The sequence below is a fragment of the Eubalaena glacialis genome, chromosome 7 (genome assembly GCF_028564815.1).
Source record: "Eubalaena glacialis isolate mEubGla1 chromosome 7, mEubGla1.1.hap2.+ XY, whole genome shotgun sequence".
Lineage (NCBI taxonomy): Eukaryota > Metazoa > Chordata > Mammalia > Artiodactyla > Balaenidae > Eubalaena > Eubalaena glacialis.
The window spans coordinates 106710036-106728115 of record NC_083722.1 but is presented as its reverse complement, the minus strand read 5'-3'; the positions used below and the strand labels follow the sequence as shown (position 1 = coordinate 106728115).

At 47.6% G+C, this 18080-nt stretch overlaps 1 protein-coding gene across 1 annotated transcript in view; it reads right to left on the bottom strand.

Moving 5' to 3' along the window:
• Positions 1-18080, bottom strand: part of SLC6A11 (solute carrier family 6 member 11) — a 119971-nt gene that overhangs the window by 32749 nt on the left and 69142 nt on the right. The window lies entirely within an intron of this gene.

The window sequence follows — 18080 nt, the reverse complement described above, 5'->3', positions numbered from 1 at the left end:
GTGGGAAACCTGGGGGCTTCATCACAACTGGGCCCCATGGCGAATAGTTCCACCCTCCCCACATGGTAAATAAACCCTCCGTGAGTTCAAAAACACCCAAGAGAGCTTTCCATCCACACGTCCCAAAGATGGGGCCTCAAACCATGCTTTCCACCTGCAGGGGATTTTTCTTGCAGTTTGCTCATTGCGCCCGGCACTAAAACAGGCATCTGCTGTTTTTGCCCACCCGGCATCCATCTCCCCTTTTCAGGTAACAGCACCCCAATTTTACTTTGAGAAACCACCTCTTCCCCACCCAGGCCAATCAAAGCATTTCTCTTGGCCACAGTGACTGGTTCGGGGATGAGCATATGATGCAAACCAAGCCAATGAAACTCAATCCTGGGACTTTTAGTGGAGCTACGGCAAATGGGACACATTCTTTTCTCTTAGAGATATTAAGCTTGTAACTGCTGGGGGTCATCGCTGACCATGAGTGAAGAGCCTGCCTGAGAATAAAGCCAATGCAGAGGAAAGCAGAGTTTAGAGCAAAGAAAGATTAATATTGGAGATATGACTCAAGTCCCTAGATTCAGCCACGCCTGAAATCAGGCCTACCTGAGAGTATTTCAGTTTCAGAGGCCTATAATTCCTTTTTTTCTTAAGTCAGTTTGAATGGGACTGCTGTCACTTCAAGCAGAAAGAATTCTGACTAATAGCAACATTAAGATCTTAGAAAAACCCAGGGGCTCTAAGTCCAAATTCTTCAATCAATCCTGAATTACCAATGACCCAGCATTTATTGAGTGCCTTCTGTATGCAGAACCTTGTGCCAGGCTCTGAAAGAGGTACTGTACAATTATTTATAGCACTCCATCTCTGTCTGCAGGTGAGATAAAATGAAACATTCAGAGAACAAGATACCCAGTACCTGGGAGTGGCAGAGGAGGGGAAAGATTAACATGTGCTAGGGCAATCAGAGAAGGCTGTCTGGAGGAGGCACACCTTTAAAGACTAGAGAAGTGATGAAAGAGGACACATTGGGTACGGAGGTTCACGTGAGAGAGGAATATGTTTTCAATGATTTTTTTTTTCTTGCTCCCCTACTTCTGTAGGAAAAAGACTGCCATTTTTATTCTGATGATTACCATTAAATCAACACCTTTATACAATACCCTTAGCCCTCCCCCTGCTGGTTCCCCACTATGAGGAATATTTTTTTTTTTTTTTGAGGTTAAAGGCCATGATTTTATTTATTTATTTTATTTATGGCTGCGTTGGGTCTTCGTTTCTGTGCGAGGGCTTTCTCTAGTTGTGGCAAGCAGGGGCCACTCTTCATCGCGGTGTGCGGGCCTCTCACTATCGCGGCCTCTCTTGTTGTGGAGCACAGGCTCCAGACGCGCAGGCTCAGTAATTGTGGCTCACGGGCCCAGCCGCTCCGCGGCATGTGGGATCTTCCCAGACCAGGGCTCGAACCCGTGTCCCCTGTATTGACAGGCGGATTCTCAACCACTGCGCCACCAGGGAAGCCCGAGGAATATTGAAATTAGCCACATCTTCTCTTTCTTTCTTCCCTTTCCTCTAGAATCTAATTTGAAGAAATATTCATTTGTTTCCAATTAATACCTAAAGGCATTATGTGAATTTACTTTACTTTTCATATACACACTCCCTTTTCTCCCAATTTTTAATACTTGTACTGTATCTGTATTATCAGAACATACAACCATTTCATATTATATTGTCCCCCTTTTGCCATTATTTAGGGTGAGTTCTACAGGTGACTATAAATTTAACGCTCACCCCCAGCCATTATGTTAATACCTCTCCAGTCAGTTTTGTTGTAGCTTGTTCTCTAGTAAATTCCTCTGGAAAGGCTTATGGGAAATATATTTCCTGGGTTCCTTCATGTTCCTAACAGTTGATCTGTGGCTTTTGTACCTGAAAGTCGGTTTGGCTGCATATAAAATCCTTGGTTCTCTATTTCTCTTCCTGAGTACTTTGATGTTGCTTAGTTGTCTCCTGGCACAAAGTGATGCTGTAGAAAAGTCTGACGCCACTCTAATTTGTTTCCCCTTATAAAAGCATTTACTCTTTTTGTCTGAATTATCAACAGGTTTGTTGCTTTCTCTTGGAAGTCCAATAATTCTAATATTATTCTAATAAAAACATGTCTTAATGTTGATTATTCAGGGTTATTTTTCCCAGGCTTGTGATATACTTCTTCAAGATACAAATTCAAGTCTCCTCTTTTATTTCAGGGGGAAAAATTTCCTGAATAATTGTTTTTAGCATGTGTTCTCTTCCATTACTTTGGATTTCTCCTTTGGGGACTTGTGTGTATGTTGGATCTTCTTTATTTCTATACCTATCACTTTTTCTTACATTCTTTAAAAACTTTCTTCATTTTTTTTTTTTTTTGCTTTCATAAGCTGTCCTTCCTTTCAGCTCTCCTTTCAAATCTTCTTTTTGCCTAACAATTTCATTTATGCTAGCGCTTCATAGCATCTCTTGTTTCTTCATTTCTTTTAGCTTGTTGTGAAATATTAAGTTGCTGGGTCTTTGTGGAATGCGTTCATTATCTGTAGGAACACTATTCTGCTCCTAATTTTTTTCTTATAATAGCTTTGTATGAGACTTGATCGCAATCCTTTTCTGGTGCTCACGTGTAGGTGACATGCTTTTTTTTTTTTTTTTTTTTTTTGGTACTCTTAGTAGGAGGTTTTCTTGTGTAGAGGATCCAGGGAGATTTTCTGGCCTCACAGGTCTAGGGTTGCCTCTTCCGACAGTACCAAAAAGTCTTTAAAACTACAGCCACGCAGAGAGTACTTTCTGAAATTACTGTTCTCCACTCTTATCCAGAATTTCTTTTTGTTTCCTCTACTGTCTTTGTCCCGCTCAATTTGGATTGTGCTTCCAGTGGTTTCTCCTCAATGTGGGGTTCCTCTCTGACCACAGAGCCTCAGCTGGTCAGTCTGTAGAGTTCCCAGGTCCCAGACCCCTGCCTGAACTTCCCACAGTCCTCTCACACTCACCTGTGACTTGCAGCCTGAATACATCCCTCCTAGTTTCAGCTGACATTCTCAGATGGGTGCACCAACATTCTACTCCCAGAGCCCTCTCCTTCTATGGGTGAATACATGTTAGAGATTTATGGGTTTCCTGTCTCTCAGCCTTCTGTATCCCTTTGCCTTCCTCTTCCTCTTCCTCTTCATCCTCATCTCATCCCATAGAGTGGATACCATGCAGATGTTATTGCTGTTGGTGTTTGACCCTACCTGTTCACCTTTTGTGGTTCATGGAGCCCCCTAGTTACGCTGAAGGTACCATCCCTAGGCTTTTTGGTTTACTATCCTAGTTTCTCTGTTTAGGTGTGGAGATTCTGGAAAATTAAAAAAAATTTTTTTTCTGTTGCCATCTTGTCTCCTTGGTTCTCAAGACATTTTCAGAGGGCAGATTAAAGAAGACTGGTCTTGATTGGAGGTGAGAGACGGATCCCCAGAACTGAGGGATGTGGTGGATGGGGGTGTAACACTAGAGCATGAGCCAGTTTTTTAAAGGGAGGTTCGAGGTACAATGTGGGGGAAATGGGTACGAGTATAGTCTAGACAAGGCACCAAGTGAGCTGTTCAGGAGATAGGCAGTACGTCTAGGGCTAAATATTGCAGTCTGGGCTTGAGACACAGATTTGCAAGTCATCAGGATTTTAGTACTAACTTAACGTCTCCTTGACTCCAGATCCAAAGCTTTCTCCACTGGCCTTTTCTATTTTCCACATTTGATAAACCAGTGTTGATTCAACTTTTCTGCTGAGATACATGCTTATTGGGCCTGCAGAGCCCGAGAACCTTCAGTATTAGATTTCTTGAAAAAGTCTCACAAAGAAGCATGATATGTCTTCACGTGGACTCTACACCATCGGACTCCTTAGCAGACAGGCATACCTGATGCACGTCTACATTCTTAAACACACCTGTGGCTGCGAAAATGCCACAGGGTTCCAACTGTTAGCCTCCCTACAACCTTTGTTTAGAAAGAAACGAATGAACTCACTGGAGGAGCTGTATTTGTTAAGGCTACGCTGAAATAAACAATAACACCCCGAGTCTCAATGGCTTAGCACAACGGAAGTTTATTTCCCGCCTACACAAAGCACATGGCAGATTGTGGAGGGGCTGGCTCTCTTCCACCCAATGACAGCGAGCAAGCCCTCCTACCTTATCGTGATACCCCCAGGTCAGCACAGCCTCTGACGCAGAGGAACAGACTACTGGAGCTTTGCTTGGGAAGGTGTTTTTTTTTGTTTTTGTTTTAATTAATTCATTTATTCTTGGCTGCGTTGGGTCATCGTTGCTGCGCGCGGGCTTTCTCTAGTTGTGGCGAGCGGGGGCTACTCTTCGTTGCGGTGCACGGACTTCTCATTGTGGTGGCTTCTCTTGTTGCAGAGCACAGGCTCTAGGCGGGCGGGCTTCAGTAATTGTGGCACACGCGCTTAGTTGCTCCACGGCATGTGGGATCTTCCCGGACCAGGGCTCGAACCCATGTCCCCTCCATTGGCAGGCGGATTCTTAACCACTGCGCCACCAGGGAAGTCCCATGCTTGGGAAGTTTTTAGAACCAGACTTGGGAATTACTAATACCACTCTGCCCACACACCACTGACCAGAACCAAGTCCCGTGATCCCAACTTAAAGACAAGGAAGTCTGGGAAAGTCTCTTCCCATTTCACTCAGGAAGAGAAAAAATAGATGGTTAGTGAACACAAAGCATTGCCTCTGCTACAGGCATTATCCCAAGTCTTTTTAATCTAAGGCGATTTCTTTCTTCAACTAGGAATTCCACAAACAACCAGAGATCAAACTAGATCATGGTGGCCACTGGAATGATTTGACAGAATGATTTGCAAAGAGAGGCTAATAAAACAGGCCAACAGGACATTCATGAACCTTCCACCAGTTTGGTGATGCCTTAGGAAGTGGGACTCTTGAGTCACCATTTGTTGAAAACCTACTGTGTACGCAAGGCTCTCACAGAACAATCTCATAATTTACATAACCATCTCACTAGGCAGTGTTGTCACCTCCATCTTTAGAGAAGAGGAAATGGATCCATAGATGGTCAAACAGCTAATAAGGGACAGAGTCAGGTCTGAAGCCCAGGAGTTCTGGCTCCACATTTCAAAGAGAAAAGCTGGGGCCTCCTGGTGCACTGAGCAGGCCCAGACTCTCGGCAGGGGTTTAAGCAGCTCTGTGGCTGCGAGGTCAACAGGACAAAGGCAACCCCACCTCCGTGAAAGGAAGACCAGGCAACTGAGCCCCACTGACCAGCATCTCCCAGGACACCACAAAGGGGGCAGCTCAGTGGAGAAAGGGCTTCCTAGTTCTCAACACAATTTGAAGAGAAAATAGTCTCCACAGAACAAACCCTAAGGAAGCTGGGTCAGTAGCTGAGAAACGGATCGCTCCCCATGTTCTGCAGCAATGAATGGGGGGCGTTCTGGCTGCGCGGCAGGGGCGGTCCACATTCAGAGGTTTGGAGGACAGATTTGCATGGGAACCAGGGAGCAGAGCCCCTTTGGAAGAGAAGTCGTCCCGCCCTCCTAGCTCTGGGGCAACTTCACCTCTTTCAGAGCAACTTGTTCCCATGAGCCCTGGTGCATAGTAGGTGCAGAAAGCAATGGATCAGGGTGTAACCCTCCTTCCCAACTGGATCAGTGGGGCCCAGCTGGGAGAAGCAAGGAAGGATGGACGGACAAGGACTCACTCTTCTCCACCAAGCTCAGGAGCTACACTGTCAAGATGGATGCTTAGTACCCGCTGCCCCTGTCCACACGGACAGCACTTTACAGTGTACAAGGCATCGTCCTACATCCTGTGACCTGCCTACTGCCCTGCGGTGGGCGTCATCACGCCCAGGTTAGAGACAGCTGTGGGCGGGGGGGACGTGGAAAACGCCTGCCCTCTCTCCCTCTTCCCACTTTGACCTTATATGTAGAATATCTATCTCCTAGAAGCTTGAGGGCAAAAGCATCATGTCTTTTTCTCACCCCTTGGAGAGAAGAGACTACTCTGACTGGGGAGACCTGGGAGAGGGTCAGTGTGCATAGTGGTGAGCCCCTCCCTCCTTCTCTTGCGCACAGAAGATTAAATAAGATGATGTGTGTGAAACAAATACTCAGCACAGAGCCCAGCTCTTGGAGAGCACTGAGGAAGTGCTCAGAAACCCAGCCGTGAGCTCCAACAGCAGGCACTTAGTCAATGATAATCCCTTCTCAGGATCTACCAGTCTTCACAAATCTGGAGGAGAAGAAAAAAGGCTCTTTTCTCTTTTCTCCCCACAATGCACAAGCACCAAGTGTCCACTATGTGCCAGGTGAAGTTCCAGGAGCTCCTGCCCTCAGGGAGCTTACCTTCTAGCAGGAGAGACAGACCACAAACACGGGCAGATACGCTGGAACACGGCATCTGGTGGAGACGAGCAAGTGGGCAGACGGTGAGAGGCAGGGGTGTGGGGCAGCGGGGCCAGGGCCCTGCTCTGTGAAGGGGCAGCTGCAGATGTGACCTGCTGCAGTGTCTTAAGGCAGCATGGGCTACAGAAAGAAGATCCCCCAGAAATGTGCTTTCATGTCTACAAACAGCCGCCAGTCAGAGCAGAAGGGCAGTACCTCTGCCAGGGATCGAAGCTGGCGCCAGCAAGTGGGCCTGGTCCATCTGTCCCTGTGCCCTGGAGGAGACGGTGTTTGCTGCACTGATGCTCTGAGGTCTCTGACAAACGCAGTGTTAACCCATCCTGCCAGGAAAGCACCAGTGAGAGTAGCCAGTCATCAGAGCACCTGCTCACCTTTGGAAGCACCGATGACACACCAGGGGCTGTTCTACACACTTCACAAGTATTAGACTCACTGTTGAGGGCAGTGCAATTATTATCTCCCTTTTATGGATAAAAAACTAACACCCAGAGAGGGGGAGTTTGTCATCTATTTAGCTTTGGAGAGAGGTACACACTGGCCACTGTGTGAGGAGTCCCCTTGGGCTTAGGGACAAAACCTCCGAAACCTAGCCCGCCTTGGGGAGAAGGCACTGGAGCATCATATGAAGGGGACTAAATCAAACCTGGGCTTTTCCTCGGTGCCTGGTTCCACACCTCACTGGGGCTTAATGGAAAGGGCATGAGCTTCGGGGTCAGGTGGACCCAGGCTGGAGCCCCGCACTGCCATTTACCTGCTGTGCAACTCTGGGCAAGTTACTTCACTTCTCTGAGCCCCAACTTCCTTGTCCACAAAAGAAAGATACAATGAACGTAAAGTACATAATGGGGTACCTGGTACAGCTCCCTTAATCTGCTTCCTTTTGGTGGCTAATGCTTTTCCACTTCTAATGTGGCTAATGCTATACATAGCATGTATAGTAGCTTCTCCACTGTACATGTTAGGAAAACAGGCTCCCAGGTCTTTCCCACCATCCCAGCCCCCTCCCTACCAGGTGAACTAATCAGATTTCTGAGCAGTACCAAATGCTGCCGCCGTCCATCACTAAAGCAGAGTCACCTGCCCTTAGGGCCGTGAGCTAGGGTACGACAGGGAGGGGCGGAAGGAGCCAGCACCCCACTGCTCCCGTGCTCCTTGCCCTGCCAAGAAGATGCTAAAACCTCCAGACCCAACAGCACATGCGGCGTCTGCCTCTCGGATCCAAGTAGCCAGGACAGGGCTTGGTGGCCGTCCTGGGCTCATGACCCGCAGCCTTTTCTTTCTTTAACATTTTCTTTTCAGACAGACAGCCACACAAACACACATACAACACCACTTTTGTAAGCAGAGCCTTCCACTGAGGTGAAAACATAACGTATATGGCCCGGCAGAAAATAGCTGAATTAAGCTCTTTCTTTTGGCCATTTATATTGGCAAATAGTCTCAGAAGATTAAAAGTAGGTTAGGAGAATAATACAACAGCTGTGTTTCCAGTGTGTACCTGACAACGCCTTTTGTAGAAGTGAATAATTACATGAATATCACTTCCTTCCCACCTCTTTCGCAGCCCCCTCCGGGTTGCTAGGCGCCCTCTCTTCTCCGCTCAGCTAATGCCACATACAGACGCTGATGAATACAGTATGGCCATTATGAGGAAGGGAGTCGAGGCAGGAGGATTCAAGTGCTCCCTCCCTGGTGGATTCAGTGAGGGGACAGGGCTTTGGGGGAGATGATTCTGGATATATTTAAATGCTAATGTGCTGGGCAGCCGGGCAGGGCCAGCGGGAACAGTGGTGGGAAGGGGCAGAAGCTCTTGGCCTGGAAGCTCCACTGGAAATATGTTCTGCAGCCTCTGGCTCTGATGCCAGCCCTTCCCCGGGCAGCCAGCCTTGCCCAGAGGCCCTGCCAGCAAAGTGTCAGTGGGCTGAAGGGTTGCACCGTGGGCGGTGAGGGGAGCCTGGGTGTGTCGGCTGACCCTGGTGGCCCCTTTGTGTGGAGCAGGGAGCGGGGTCACTGTGCTGGGCCTTTGCCCGGAGGCTGGACAGCCGTGTCCTGGTCACAGAGTGTGGAGGGAGTGGACGAGCAGTTGCTGGCACTGGGCTGATGGCAATGACCTCCGTGCCTTATGTGGTAGAATCCTGGGGCCATGCACGTCTACCCCTTAAGCCATCGCATGAGACAGTGGAGCCCCATTTTACTAAAGGGCTAAAGAGAGGAGGTTTGGAGCAATGGAGGGCATGAGCAAGGCCCGAAGACAGCATGTTCTTGGTGCTGCGCTGTCCCCGGGACTGTCCACACGGCCTTGGGGGCTACATTTTAGGGCAAGGTCTTCCCCCTAAAGTGTTCCTCTAAGAGGGTGCTCCTGGCCTTCTGGACAGGACATTCATTGTGCAGGACGGTCCTGTTCGTTGTAGGAGGTTTAGCATCACCCAGTCCCACTCTCTAAATGCCAGAGGTGCCCCCATCATAGAGGAAACCAGAATTACTCCCCGACGTGTTACTAAATGACCCCTGGGCAGTGGTCCCACCTCTCCCCCTGGGAGAACCAGTGAGGCAGGGGAGTCTGAGCTGGCATCAGCGGTGGGACTGCAGAACCCAGCTGGCATTTCTGGGAACACAAGGCCAGGGTCTTCTGGGCCAAACCGAGCCCCAAGCAGGTGCGTTCTCCTGTGTCATCCGAGCAAGCACTGAGACGGAAATGAAACCTTGTCATCTCCCGCCTTAACCACTTCTCTCCTAAGAACCATGGAGCTGGTACAGAGGCAGAGAGCCAGGGAAAGAAAGGGCACACAAGGAGGCTCCAGGCCCTGGGAGAGCCAAGCAGTGGTGTATACTCCAGTCTAGAGAAGGGACTTCCTCAAGAGGAAAACAAAACAGCAAGCAGCCGCGGTTGGTGAAGGCAGCCGCCTCTGCGTCTGCCCAGAGACAGAGAAGTCAATACATTTAATGACATCATTATATTTGTTGATTTTTGTTTGTCTCCCCCCAACTAGAACAGAAGTGCCAGGAGAGCAGGAAGTTCTGTTTTTTCACTGATGCATTCCCCAGCACTTTGCACATTGTCAGCACTCAAAAAATATGTATTGAATGCCACAGCTGCTTAGAGTCTCAAGTACATAGGAATGGGGAATTCAAGGCTTATGCAGAATCCTAGCTACCAGGTCAAGTGGAGAGTGTGTTAGACTGAGAGGGTCAGGACACCTGGTTCCAATTCTAGGTTGTCCTGAAAGTTCCTATGTGTTTTCCCTAAAGTTCTTTCTTTCCTCCTGGCCTCAGTTTTCTAATCTTCAAAATAAGGAAACTGGAATGCAGTGAGATGACAAATATATGGCATGCACATCCCATCCTATTCCTGTCCATGGCAGACATTACTGATCAATCCCACCTATCATTCCTGCCCATGGCAGACATTGCTAATCAATCCCACCTATCATTCCTGCCCATGGCAGACATTGCTAATCAATCACACAGTTCTTTTGCTCCCAGCTATGGTGGAAAAAGTCCACCACCAGTCAGAGTCGGCAAGCTAGTTAAAACCTGACAGTGATGTACACCGCAGACCTACATAGCAAGGATATGTTTGGGGGTCAGCTGTGACTCATTTTCCTTGGGGTGTTTCAATGCTACAGTCTTGAAAGCCTAGGAAGACATGGTAACACCACGGAGTTTAAGCTCCTACCCCACATTAGGAACAAACTTCAAGTCAAATGCACAGGGCAGAGAGTCTTTATAAAAGCAAGAAGAAGAACACCATGCTCATGGAGATTCACATTTTCAATGGATTTTTGGTACTTGTCCTGGCCTGGAAGGCTGGAGGTAAGTGGCATAAGCAAAGGCCTGGAGGTAGGGAAAAGAAAGGACTGTCTGGAGTTTCCTAGCGGGAATGCTAAGGACTGAGAGAGGGGATGGAATGCTCCTTCCTGAATCCCATGGATTCATAGAGCTGGTATTTCATTCATCACTTTGTCTTTGGCTGAAGTGGGAAAATGTCTACGGTAGCCACAGGGTGGATGCAGAAGATGCTACTCAATTCTACGTGAAAAGAATTCTGACGGGGCAAGGGAAAGTGCTCAAATTTCTGCCCTGAGCAGCCTCCCAGAGGGGATCCATGGTGGCGGGGGAGGGGGGGGGAGGTCAGTCACAGTCAACAATGGAAGAGCTTCCTCCCTGGCTGAGACCCCCAGCTCTGGGATGAGTTCCCTGTTAGTAGAGGTAACCAAGCAGAGTTGGGGATGCAATTCTTGCATTGCCTTAGAAGTTAGGGCAGAAGATCTCTGAGGTTTTCTGCTGGTAAGAAACTTGATGGTCAGTGGGTCAATTCCCCTCAACAACGTTTTCTGAGCACCATATATATCTGCCAGGCATGGCCAATACGGAGATAATTCAGAACGCCGATCCCCTGCTCAGAGGCTAGCAATCTAGCAAATGTATGTGGGAAAAGGAAGTCAGCCAAGTGCCTTCCCTGGTCACACAGATTCAGGCAGATCTGGCTGAGTGCCAGCTCTGCTGGGCAACTTCAAGGAGGTCACTCCTCGAGCCTCAGTTTCTTTGTGGGCACAATGGGAACAACAACAGCTCCAGGGGGTTCTGGAGACATGAGTCAGCATGTGTAGAGCGCGTGCTGGCACCTGGCTCACAGTAAATGCTCATCCAGTGGGAGGGGCTGAGTGGCCACAGATGGCTCATGACTTCTGGCTTGAGAAGCATCTCTGAAGGGTCTGGGGCCTGAGTAGATCTGTCCCAGGAGGGTAAGCAGAAGAAAAGTCAGCTCTTCTTGGCACAGTCAGGGGCTGGTCCCAGAGCCCCGCCACCTCCCCACCTGGTATGAAAGCTCCACCAGGGGCAGGACCCTGGCCCCCTTGCAGAGGCTCAGAACTGCCCCGACAGCTGCCCAACAAGCCTCCTTCTTAGTCACACCTCCTTCCTCCCCCAGGCCCACAGACAAACCCCAGGGAGCGGGTCTCTGAAGGCCTCAGGGCGCCTCTCTGTCTCCCTGAGGCCATCGCCTCCGGGTGGCATTAGGAGTGAGAACAAAGGGGAAACCCACTGAGGCTGTGTGGGCCTTCATGGCTGCCTGTGTGAGCATCGCCTGGGGATGCAAAGACACACTTTGCTCCTGAAAAAAGAAGGTGGGTGGGTTCTCTTGATCATCTCAGCCACAGAAATCCAGGATCCCAAGCCCTTGCAGACTCCCTCTCTGCTGGGGGCTTACGAAGCTGACTGTTCATCTCATGTGGTCCTCGCCACACCTCAAGTCAGGTGCTGTTATTATCTCCACTTACAGACCAGGAAACAGAGGCCCAGAGAGGCTATAGAAGTGGCCCTGGATCAGCCAGCCAGTAGGGGGAAGACCCAAACCCAGACTTGTTGACCCCAAAGCCCTCCCTTTAATCTCCCCAATAGACTTCCACCATCTCAACCAAGAGGAGAGAGCCCCGGGCGACCAGCCTATCACCCGAGTCTGCTCCTCCCAGGCCCACGTCCCAGTGGATGTGGTGCTTGACATCCGCGGACCTGCCTGTGTCCGCTCACAAATTCTCCCTCCACCGCCCACCCCCACCCCATGTCCTTGCCAGCCTTCACGGTCACATAGCCATCTGCTCCACACCGCCTCTCCTCTGCTCATCTGAACGGAGAGATGACAGCCTTAAACGACACCAGATGCTCGGGAGGCTGACTAACAGAGCAGCAAGCCCAGAGTGCCCAGGAAGAGGGCAGAAGCAGGTCCAGAGACTGTGTGAGTGCACGACCGTCACAATATGGCAGGCTGCCCCCCACCCATAAGCTGCGAGCCCGTCTTCCTGACCACGCAAGTCAAGGTCGTGTAGGGTGAGAAAACGAAGGGATGGCTAACCTCACGTGAGGACTCACAGGAGACAAGACAGGCCGCCACAACACGCCCTCCCAAGCGATGCTACAGGAGGGTGGCCTCAGCTCTGGGCAAAGCCACCTGACAGAGGGACTGTCCTCACTCCTCTCTCAGTGACGTCCCTGGGCATCTGCTTGAGCAACAAAACCAAGAATGACAGAATGACCAGTTTAAAAATAAATCAAGACACGAATGTTGAAGTCTTTGGGGAGTGAAGTGTGCCAATGTCTGCAACTTACTCTGAAATGTATCCAAAGAAATAAAATGGATGGATGGATACAAGTCTTGGGAAGGTCTGTGATGAAGCCAACACAGCAAAATGTCGATGGCAGAATCTAGGTGGCAGGTAATACGTGAGTGTTCCCTGGGCAGGTAGAACCAACAGGATGCCGGAGAGGATGCTCCCATCCAGCAGTGGGAACTGTGGACTCACTGGGGAGATGGGTCCATAACTGCCAAGAGGGAGGGACACGCTTCCCAGGGACATGTCCGGGAGAAGACATGTATTTTGTGGCCAGTACCTCACGAGCACGTCGGTGGGGACTAAACTGAGGAAATCCTAGCTCTGCCCAGGTGACAGTCAGGAGCCAAACCCAGTGTTCAGTCAGCAACCAGAAATCTAGGAGTTTTCTGGGATTCACAAGTCTCCTTGACCTCACCTCAAAGATTAAAAACATATCTAAATTCTTTAAATCGTCCAACTGCGATTTGTGGATTTATCTGAGCAGGGCTTAAACCTCACTGTCAGCCACAGTTCCTTTTAGGCTGAGGTGGAACAACCTTCCAGGGTTCAACAGAGGAGCAGGAGTGGTGACCAAGAAGGCACAAGGGCACACACCCCCACCGTCGCCCTCTGCACGGTTTCACGGATACATCTGATGCTCTGTCTCTGAGGCATTCACTAAGATGCCCACGTCTGTAATGTGTTTTCCTCATCTGTCTCTCTTAGAGAACCTTTACTTTCTTCCTCCCTTTGTGTCTTCTCTACTCTGTCACCTATTTCGAGGTATAAACAATTATCATGGCAGCCCCTTTCCGGGCAGGAGCCTAGCGCTGAGATGATGGCATTCTACAACAGGTGTTTAGTGAGCACGTACTGGGTGCTGGGCAGCATGGAAGCCCCCATGGGGGAGGTATGGTTGAAAGGGATGCTATCTGTGTTCTGGAAGGGTAGTTTTGGGTGGTGAGCCCGTGTAGTTTGGATTAAGCCCCCAAGGATGTTAATCACATATTTGCTTAGAATGGCATTCATCCAACCCTCTTCCCCCACTTACTCACATGGCCTTGAGAATTCTTAATGTACTATCATCTATAACCTTGGAGACATGTGGGTGATTTATAACATAAAAATATTCACATGCTCATAGATAAATCATCTCCAGTCTCTGGGTCTAACTTTCATAGAAGGACATTTTAAAGACTAATTCCTGGGCTCTGGCACCTTTATTAATCATACACATACAACCGCTAATAGGAACTTCCTGTCAGCATGAAATAGCCCAGAATGGGTCATAAGGGGAGAAAGAAAAGTCAAGGGTCATTGATCGTGAAAAGACTGAAAACCAGTGATTTTACTTGATGCCCTCATTATGGCTGAGGGAACTCAGCACAAGGAGGGACAACGACCCTTCAAGGTCAGTGATGGAGCTGGGTCCCCTGATCCTGAGCCTAGGAGTTTCCCACTGGGCAACAGTACCTCCTGCAGGCAGGAGAGGGTGGGAATGGCACAGAGGGAGCAGCTGAGCCAAGTGGGTTGTCTCTCGGCGCTAATCAAGGAGCCAGAGCAGCTTCCACCGTCTTTGTGAATGTCATGCAGGACTCAGTACTGGCCCTGCGGGTCTTTTCAGCTCTTGCTTGCACACGAGAAGTGAGGCAGGCAGAACATGAGATTCACACACCAGTGAGTTTTCAGCATCAAAAGTCCCAATCCCCAGCAAACTCAGATGTATCAAAGCCCTGTCACCTTGCTGCTCACAGACAGAGGAAAGCCTTGCTCTCCTTGCTCCCATTTGTGCTGGGTCAGAAATCATCAGAGTATGTTGTGTTTGCAAAGCATGCGCCTTCCTCACTAAGGAGGTATCTCGGGAGGCAGTCTTAGCATCTTCCAGAAAAGAATGGCGTACACCTCTTGGCAGCCCTGTGTTCCTCAGAGCTCTGTCGTACAGGTCAGCCCCATTGGTACTCTCAGCAGTCACTTGAGGTGGAGAGGGTCGGGCTTATAAAGATAGAAGCCCAGAGAGGTTAAGTGACATGCTCAAGGTTACAAAGCTAGTGAGTCAGGACCTTATTCCATGTCTGCTCTAACCTCCTGATTTCATAGTTGGGGAAACAGGCTCAAAGGGTGGAAAGATAATAGATGTTTCAAACTGGAGGTTCTATGTCCTCGTCCTGTTCTCCCTCAGCTGTGGCCGTGGGTAAGTCATGTCCTCTCTCTGGGACTCAGCAACTTGTCCACAAAAGAAGAAGGTGAATCTAGAAACTGACTCTCAAATTTGTTAAAATTGCATATAAATGGGGCCCATGGGGCTTTTTGTCAAAAACCTTGATGAATATGATTTCACTCCATGTGCTAGAGACAAATTCACTGTCAGAAAACAATCACGGATAGTATGAAATATGAAATCATCACCACAAACATATGACTTTATGAACAAAACTGAACTGTTGAATTAAGCACTCAGGACTACTTCCTTTAACACTAATTTCCTGCTTAAACATTCAGTATGTCATGTTCAAGACCAGCAGATGAAGAAAAGCAAATACCAAGGGTCCAACATATTTTTTTTTTTTTTTTTAATTATTTATTTATTTTTGGCTGTGTTGGGTCTTCGTTTCTGTGCGAGGGCTTTCTCCAGTTGCGGCGAGTGGGGGCCACTCTTCATCGCGGTGCGCGGGCCTCTCACTGTCGCGGCCTCTCCCGTTGCGGAGCACAGGCTCCAGATGCGCAGGCTCAGTAGTTGTGGCTCACGGGGCTTAGTTGCTCCGCGGCATGTGGGATCTTCCCAGATCAGGGCTCGAACCCGTGTCCCCTGCATTGGCAGGCAGATTCTCAACCACTGCGCCACCAGGGAAGCCCCGGGTCCAACATATTTTTATGAGAGATATAGAAAACAAATAATTATGAAATATAATAGATATTGAAAATTCATAACCTGTCTGGAAAGGGAGATAGAAAATTCTTCCAGATGCCAGAAATGAGAGTCAAAGCTACAAGATGAGGACTAGGAATAGACCCAGCAACCCATGGGGATATCCAAGTAGAGAGACACCCGAGGATCTAGAATTTAAATTCCTTCCCAAGGACAGAATTAAAATTTCAGGCCCTGGCAAGAATACACAATGGAGAAAAGACAGTCTCCTGGATAACTTGTGCTGGGAAAACTGGACAGCTACACATAAAAGAATGAAATTAGTATATTCTCTAACACCATGTACAAAAATAAACTCAAAATGGATTAAGGATCTAAATTTAAGACTGGAAACCATAAAATTCCTAGAGGAAAACATAGGTAGATCATTGCTCGACATGAATCACAGCAATATTTTTTTTGGATCTGTCTCCTAAAGTAAAGGAAATAAAAGCAAAAATAAATAAATGGGACCTAATTAAATGTAAAAGCTTTAAAGCAAAGGAAATCATCGACAAAATGAAAAGACAACCTACTGAATGGGAGAAAATATTTGCAAATTATATGACCAAGAAGGGCTTCGTAGTCAACATACACAAACAGCTCATACAACTCAACATCAAAAAAACCAAACAACCCAATTAAAAAATGGGCAGAATAGACATTTTTCCAAAGAGGACATGCAGATGGCCAACATGCACGTGAAAAGATGCTCAACACCACTAATCATCAGGGAAACACAAATCAAAACCACGATGAGATATAACTTCACACCGGTTGGAATGGCTACCACCAAAAGAAACACAAATAACAAATGTTGGCAAGGATGTGGAGAAAAGAGAACCCTTGTACACTGTTGGCAGGAATGTAAATTGATGCAGCCGGTGTGGAAAACGGTACGGAGGTTTCTCAAAAAACTAAAAATAGAACTACCATATGACCCAGCAATTCCACTCCTGAGTATATATCTGAAAAAGACAAAAACACTAATTCGAAGAGATACATGCACCCCAATGTTCATACCAGCATTATTTACAATTGCCAAGATATGGAAGCAACCTGTGTCCATGAACAGATGAATGGATAAAGAGGATGTGGTACGTTTATACAATGGAATACTACTCAGCCATAAAGAGAATGAAATAATGCCATTTGCAGCAACATGGATGGACCTAGAGATGATCATACGAAGTGAAGTAAGTCAGACAGAGAAAGACAATTCCATGATATCACTTATATGTGGAATCTAAAATATGATACAGAGACAAATATTGTATGATAGCACTTATATGTGGAATCTAAAAAATATAACAAACTAATGAATATAGCAAAAAAGAAACAGACTAACAGATATAGAGAACCAACTAGTGGTTACCAGTGGGGAGAGGGAAGGGAGGCAACATAGGGGTAGGAGATTAAGAGGTACAAACTATCATATATAAAATAAACTACAAGGATATATTATACATCACAGGGAATATAACCAGTATTTTATAAGTGGAGTATAAACTTTAAAAATCACTATATTGTGAATCACTATATTGTACACCTGTAACTTACATAATACCGTACATCAACTATACTTCAATAAAACAAATTATTTTAAAAAAAAGATTCCAGGCCCTGGGCATGACCAGAAACTGAGTGGGATTACTGCAAAAACCTAGGAGCCAGAAAGGGATTGTCTTATAGTGAATGAGGTGTCAGAAAACTCTGCCCCTCAGCCCAGGACTCGATATGGAAATATCAGGTATGGGTATAATCACACAGTGCTCCTGCAAAGTGGGCATCCAAGTTTAAACTGACACTTTAAAACTACTGTCCTAGAATTGCATACCCAGCTAAACTCCCATTCCAGGGCGACAGTGAAATAAATACCTTTTCAGATATGAACTAAGAGAGCTCAGTTCCCAAAGGCCTTTGCTGAAAGAACTACTAAAGGATTTACTCCAACAAGAAGAAGTTTAATCTATTAGAAAAGAGTAAAAATAACAGGAAGCAAAGAAATCAGTAAACACATTGTAAAATCCAAAGAAGTATCAACTCTATACAGTAATAAAGCAGAATTTAAAAAGGGGTGGAAAACAATAACAAGGATGGGGAGAGTGTGGAAGCTGGAGGGTTTGTGTCCCACATTTGTGTCCTATGGTATTTCTTGCTCAGAAAGAGGAAGAAGCTAGTTAAGAGCCACTCTGACTAACTGGGCACCCGCGTCTTCTGTCTTCCCACTGCTCTGGGGGGAGACCCTTTCCCCCCATCCTGGGGCCACTGCAAATGCAGCTAGCACAGCCTCCTTGGCATGTCACTGGGTGGAACTCCACCGCAGTCCACTCTGCCCAAGACAGCTGTGGCCACAGTTTTGGTCCTGATTCTTCAATGTGCATTCTTTGAACTCTTCTGGAAATAACCAGGCCCCTAAGGGGCAGAGGAAAGAAACCCACAATGCCAACAGCATGCCTTCAGAGAGCCAGGGCTCACTTGGCACCCGCTGCGATTGGAGTTTGAGTTTCCACAGACTCTTCTGCTTCTTGAGGCTTTATCCATCTAGAGCACAAAAGTACAACAGAATGGTCTGCAATGATAGAAACAGTCTATATCTGCTCTGTCCGATATGGGAGGAACCAACCACATGTGGCTA